The sequence below is a fragment of the Malaclemys terrapin genome, chromosome 6 (genome assembly GCF_027887155.1).
Source record: "Malaclemys terrapin pileata isolate rMalTer1 chromosome 6, rMalTer1.hap1, whole genome shotgun sequence".
NCBI lineage: Eukaryota > Metazoa > Chordata > Testudines > Emydidae > Malaclemys > Malaclemys terrapin.
This window is the reverse complement of record NC_071510.1, coordinates 43,804,954-43,811,792: the sequence shown is the minus strand read 5'-3', so window position 1 is coordinate 43,811,792 and position 6,839 is coordinate 43,804,954. Positions and strand designations below refer to the sequence as shown.

The following is a 6,839-nucleotide window of genomic DNA, read 5'->3' as shown; positions in this document are numbered from 1 at the left end:
CGGTTGGACAAGAGCCACCGCTTAGCCCAATCCTGGCTGCCCAGAAGCGACCGCTCCGCTGGTAGCTCAGAGCGAGGTTCTCTACTTGCGGGACAAGCCCCGGTACTGGCAGTGCCGTCTACATTATCGGCACCAAAACCTGCCCCACGGCCCCAAGCGCAGTGGCCAGCACCATAGTACCTGTGGAACCCCTGGGGGTTCGACCCAACCTTCCCAGACTGCCTGATCAGTGTCAGGAGCCTCGGAGAGGCCAACGGCCTCGGTATCTCATCCCCCTCCAGTGCTCAAGGCTTGGGAGGTAAGACCCCGCAGGTCCAGGAGGACCCAGGGGAGCAAGCTGCTGGACCACCAATGGACATGGAGGTTCCTGCAGCACCAGCATCATCCTTGTCATTGCTGGACGAGGCTATCACGGGACCCCCTCATCCAGTTCCTCAGAATGACACCAAAGTGCACCAGGAACTTTTGAAGAGTGTTGCTTCTAACCTGGATTTTCAGGCAGAGGAATTGGAAGAGCCCTCGGACTCTGTTTGACATCTTCTGCTCCTCAGCTCCTACCAGGGTGACTCTACTCCTTCATGAAAGGGTTTCCAAAATCACTAATGCCCTGTGGCAGACCCCCTCTTCCCTGGCCCCTGTCTCTAAAAGGGCCAAACGCAAGTACTTCATGCCAACTAAAGGGCATGAGTACTTATACTCCCACCCAACCCCTAGTTCCCTTGTAGTTGAGGTGGTTAACCACAAGGGGGGAAGTTTAGGCTTGAAATTAGACGAAGGTTTCTGACCATCAGAGGGGTGAAATATTGGAACGGCCTTCCGAGGGAAACGGTGGGGGCGACGGACCTGTCTGGTTTTAAGATTAAGTTGGATAAGTTTATGGAGGGAATGGTTTAATGATAAAACATAGTAGCCAAGGAAAACCAAGCAATGGTACATGAACAGCATAATGGCCAACAAGGGTCAGGCTAGAGACTCTTGCCTATATGCTCGGGGTATTACTGATCGCCATATTTGGGGTCGGGAAGGAATTTTCCTCCAGGGTAGATTGGCTGAGCCTCTGGAGGTTTTTCGCCTTCCTCCGCAGCATGGGGCAGGGATCACTAGCAGGAGGGTCTCAGCCGATTGAAGTCACTAAAACACAGGATTGGGGACTTCAACGGTAGAGTCCAGGGAAGGGTCTTGCGGCCTGCAGTATGCAAGGGGTCAGACCAGATGATCATAATGGTCCCTTCTGACCTTAATGTCTATGAGTCTATGACAACCTGGGGCCACCCCCAAAAATAAACTCGAGCAGGCTGGATCTCTTTGGACATAAGGTTTATTCATCTTCCAGCCTTTAGCTGAGAGTGGCCAACCACCAAGCCCTCCTTGGCCAATATGACTTCAATATGTGGCAAGCCATGGCCAATTTCAAAGGGACGCTCCTCGAGGCTTCCAAGAAGGAGTTCTGAGTGATCCTCGATGAGGGCATGACTGCGGCCAGGGCGGCCCTCCAGGCGATGTCAAATGCTGCTGATGCTGATGCCCGCACCATGGCTTCCGCTATCTCCATGCGGCAAGTCTCTTGGCTGCTCCTCTCTGGGTTGTCCACCAAGGCTCAACAATTGTTGCAGGACCTGCCCTTCGATGGCAGGGCCCTATTTGTGGAGCAAACAGACAGCATGTTGCATGACCTCAAGTACTCCCACACCACCGTGAAAATCCTGGGTCTCTACGTCCCAGCCCCGGGGCGTAAGCGGTTCAAACTGCAACAGCCTCAGGGTTAGGGGAGCCAGCCTCAGCAGGACCAGCCCCATAAACCAGCCAAGGGTTACAAGTGCTGCCTGAGCCACCCGCCTCCACCCTTGGCCCAGTTGGGCTCAACCCGTAATAAGCAGGAGGCCAAATGGTCGTTTTGAGGGTGCGCCCAAGGGCGACCTACCAGACTATTTCCCAGATCCATATTTCCCATAGGCGCCAACTTTCCCCAGCGCCGGTGGGAGCTTGCGCCCCCCCCCCCGACCCCACCCTTTCCCTGCCCCGCCCCCATTCCAACCCCTTCCCCAAAGTCCCCGCCCCAACTCCGCCCCCTCCCTGCCCCTATCAGACCCCTTCCCCAAATCCCCACCCTGGCCCCGCCTCTTCCCCGAGCGCTCCGCGTTCCCCCTCCTCCTCCCCCCTCCCAGCGCTTGCCGCACGAATCAGCTGTTTCGCAGTGCAAGCACTGGGAGCCAGGGGGGAAAAGTGGGCACGCGGTGCACCCAGGGAGGCAGGGCCGCCCGGGGGGGAGCAAGTGGGGCAATTTTGCCCTAGGCCCTGGGCCCTGCAGGGGCCCTGCAAGCCCTGGCTGAGAATCCCTTTCCTCATTTGGCGGCAGTCCGGGTCTTTGGTGGCGGGGGGCCCTTCAGTCGCTCCGGGTCTTCGGCGGCGGGGGGCCCTTCGGTGCTGCTGAAGACGCGGAGCGACTGAAGGGCCCCCTGCCACCGAAATGCCGCTGCCGCCACCGCAGACTCGGAGCACCGCCCAGTGAGTACAAGCTCCCCCATTTTGCCCCAGGCCCCCTGAATCCTCTGGGTGGCCTGACGGGAGGAGGCGGAGGCAGAGCAGAGGCGGAGGTGAGCTAGGGTGAGGGGGGCGGGGTGGGGAGCTGCCGGTGGGTGCTAAGCAGGCACCAATTTTTCCAGCCCCAGAGCACCCGTGGAGTCAGCGCCTATGACATTTCCCATTGTTCTCCGACCGCATTTCCCCTTTCTATAGCGTGGACTGCTATAAATTCGAATCGCTGGATCCTCAGCACAATGGAATGGGGTTATACCCTCCAGTTCCTTTCTAGCCCCCCTTCCCACCTGCCTTCCCCATCCCTCTTCAGGGACCCCTGAGTCTCCTCATGCAGGAGGTAAAGGGGTTACTACAGCTGGGTGCAGTGGAAGAAGTTCCTCTCAAGTACAGGAATAAGGGGGTTCTATTCCCGGTACTTTTTAATCCCAAAGGCCAAGGGTGGTCCATCCTATACCTGCGAGACCTTAACAAGTACCTACAGAAGCTAAAGTTCTGCATTGCCTCTCTGGCTTCTATTATCCCTTCCCTGGATCCAGGAGACTGGTATGCCATCCTCAACTTGAAGAACGCATACTTCCAGAAAGCGATCTTTCGAGGACAGATGCTTCCTCTGGTTTATGGTGAGGCCCCACTACTACCAGTTTATGGTCCTCCCATTCAGCCTGGCGACAGCACTGAGGGTGTTTAGCAAGTGTATGTCGGTGGTAGCGGCTTACCTCAGGCGCCAGGGTATACAAATCTAACCATAGCTCGATGACTGACTCGTCAAGGGCGGCTCAAGTCTGAAGGGATGTCGCGGTGCTTCAGGCCAAGTGCCGCTCTCTGGGCCTACTGGTGAACAACAAAAAGTCGACGTTAGTGCCAGTGCAGAGGATAGAGTTCATAGGCGTGGTCCTCGACTCGACCTGCGCCAGTGCATTCCTGATGCTGGAAAGGTTCCATATGATGGCGAACCTCATCACAGAAGTCTCTGTGTTCCCTCTGACTACAGCCAGGGTCTGTCTGCACCTGCTGGCCCACATGGCAGCATGCACTTACATGGTACACCATGCAGCAATGGCTGGCAACGGTCTATTCCCAGTCCCGAGACTCCCTGGAAAAGATCATTAACATTCCCCAGGCGAGACTTACCTTGCTGAGATGGTGGACCGACCGCAGGACTGTCCTGGAAGGGGTTCTATTCGACAACCCCCCTTACTCCATTGAATTGGTTTCAGACACCCTCAGACATCGGCTGGGGGGCAGATCTCGGCAACCTCCAGACAGGGGATGTGGTACACAGAGGAGGTGCAGTTATATAAACATCAAAGAGCTCCGAGCAGTCCGGCTGACATGCAAAGTCTTCTCGCCCCACCTGTCGGGCAAAGTGGTGCGAGTTCTGACAGACAACACAGCCTTGATGTTCTACATCAACAGGCAAAGGGGTGCACACTTGTTGGCTCTCTGTCAGGAGGCGCTCTGTCTGTGGGACTTCTGCGTCAGCCACAAAATCCGCCTGGAAGCTTGTCGCCTTCCCGGTGTCAGGAATACGCTGGCAGACCAACTTAGCAGGGACTTCTCTTCTCACCATGGGTGATCGCTCCATCCAGAGGTAGCCGGCATGATCCTCCAAAGGTGGGGAACTCCTCAAGTGGACCTGTTCGCTTCCAGACAGAATAGGAAATGCCACCAACATTCTCGACAGGGTCTGAGCAAGGACTCCCTCTCCGATGCCTTCCTCCTGTCATGGTCAGGGAGCCTGATGTACGCATTCCCTCCAATTCCACTCAGCAGAGCCCTGGCAAAAATCAAGAGAGACCAGGTGCAGGTTATCATGATCGCCCCAGCGTAGCCTCATCAGCACTGGTTTGGCATGCTCATGAGCCTGTCAGCAGCCCCTCCTCGGCCTGTGCCCAAGAAACCAGGGTCAGCTCTTACACCCCAACCTCAGGTCCCCTCCACCTCTCGGCATGGATGCTGCGTGGCTGAACCCGGAGGAACAGACCTGTTTGAAAGGAATCCTGACTTACCTGGCCAAGTGGATGAGGTTTCCCACTGGGCATCTGAACGAGGCATCTCTCCCTTGCGCTCCTCCATACAGGCTGTCCTGGACTACCTGCTCCATTTGAGGAACCAGGGCCTGGCACACTCTTCCATCAGAGTGCATCTTGCGGCCATGTCCGCTTTTCACCCACTGATCTAAGGACAGGCAGTGTTTTCCTATGACATGACGGTCAGATTCTTGAGAGGGCTGGAGAGACTCTTCCCACAGGTGCGGGCTCCTGTCCTGCAGTGGGATCTTAACTTGGTCCTCTCTAGGCTCACTGGCCCGCCCTTTGAACCACTGGGGTCCTGCTCCCTTTCCCATCTGTAATGGAAGGTCATGTTCCTGGTGGCGGTGATGTCGGTGAGAGGGGTCTCGGAAATTAAATCCTTGACCTCAGAACCGCCATACGTGGTCTTTTACAAAGATAAGGTTCAGCTGCAGCCCCACCCGGCCTTCCTGCCAAAGGTGGTCTCCGCCTTCCATATGAACCAGGACATCTTCCTTTCAGTGTTCTGTCCCAGACCGCACGGCCAGTGAAGAGAGGCGTCTTCATGCCCTGGACATCCAGAGGGCCTTGGCTTTTTACTTTAGAACGTACCAAGCCTTTCCGTAGATCAACTCAGCTCTTCATCACTACAGCGGATAGGATTAAGGGTCATCCGGTGTCCTTGCAGAGGATTTCCAATTGGATTACCTCATGCATAAGGACCGGTTACGTCCTGGCGGGAGTTCCGCCGCTGCCGATTGTCAGAGCCCACTCGACGAGAGCTCAGGCATTTTCAGCGGCCTTCCTGGCGCACATCCCTATTCAGGACGTCTGTAAAGCTTCAACATGGTCCTCTGTTCACACATTTACTGCTCGTTATGCGATCACTCAGCAGGCCAGCGATGACGCTGGGTTCGGCAGAGCTGTGTTGTAATCTACACATCCGTGAACTCCCACCCACCTCCAGGATTACTGCTTTGGAGTCACCTAATATGGAATGGGCATGAGCAAGCACTTGAAGAAAAGACAGTTACCTTTTCCATAAACGGTGTTCTTCGAGATGTGTTGCTCATGTCCATTCTATGATTTGCCCTCCTTCCCTGCCTTCGGGGCAGAGTGGAGGCAGAGGAGGGGTCAAGCACCCAGAGGAAAGGGGGAAGTCGGTGCCTGTGTGTCCAAGCACAGCTATGGACTAGCTATAGAAACATAAACATCTACCAGCAGATTGCATGGGGAATGCAGGAGAAGGGGTACGACAGGGATCAACAGCAGTGCTGCCTGAAAGCAAAGGAATTGTAGCAGGAATACCAGAAGGCCAGGGAGCCCCTCCTGGAATTGACACTTCCTCATCTATTATTGGGAGTGGACTACATCCACCCTGATTGAATTGGCCCTGTCAACACTGGTTCTCCACTTGCGAAGTAACTCCCTGCTCTCCATGGGTCAGTATATAATGCCTGCATCTGTAACTTTCACTCTATGCAGCTGAAGAAGTGAGGTTTTTACCCACGAAAGCTTATGCCCAAATAAATCTGTTAGTCTTTAAGGTGCCACCAGACTCCTTGTTGTTTTAGGGAGCCCAACAGTTGATCTGGTGCCAAACTGCAGACCTGCCCCTTTTATAAAGAGCTTTGCATGCCATACTTGGTGAAGACACCACCACCAGCCCACACACCACCGTGGATACCTCAGAGAAGTCTGAGTCCCAGGCCCCTGGCAGAAAGAGTGAAGATGCGGTGGAGGGGGAGAATGAGGGACATGCAACCAGGGGGTCTGGCTATGCTGTGTGAGCCTGGCCTTATTTGAGACTCCACCACAATCTAGTCAGTCCCAGCAATCAAGCAAGATGAGCCTGACACAGGGGAAGAAACCACGGATCAGTGTGTAAATTTATTTCCCATTAGTGTGATGGCACCCCCGACTTAGCAGGACACAGCTATCAACGTTTCACTCGTACTAGAAGAGGTAACGGTACAACAAAAGAGAGGCAGAGTTATCATCTGCTTTTCATTCTCCTTTAGGTGGGGCAGATCGTGTGGATCAGTTTGTTTATGTACACAGGGACGTCCCTTCAATCCCTCCTGCAAGATCTCAATGAAACTTTCATGGCGGTACTGTGCAATCCTCTCCCCAAGTTTTCTGGGAATGGCAGCTTTATTTCTTCCTCTGCGGTAGGACACTTCCCTGCACCAATCAGCAATAAGTCACAGTCCTGTGTAGCAGGAGATGATTAACAGCCCTGCACACTTGCATGACCGTAGGCCCCAAGGTGGATTTTCCAACTCCAAA

General features: G+C 54.8%; 1 long non-coding RNA gene across 1 annotated transcript; it reads right to left on the bottom strand.

Annotated features, from left to right (window-relative positions):
- Positions 1–1,357: 1,357 nt before the first annotated feature.
- On the bottom strand, positions 1,358–4,757 carry LOC128839468 (uncharacterized). The gene is made up of 3 exons (XR_008445436.1): positions 3,670–4,757; positions 3,255–3,369; positions 1,358–1,637 (listed from the first exon to the last, which is right to left on the bottom strand). It is a non-coding gene; the product is annotated as an uncharacterized LOC128839468 (long non-coding RNA).
- Positions 4,758–6,839: the final 2,082 nt, after the last annotated feature.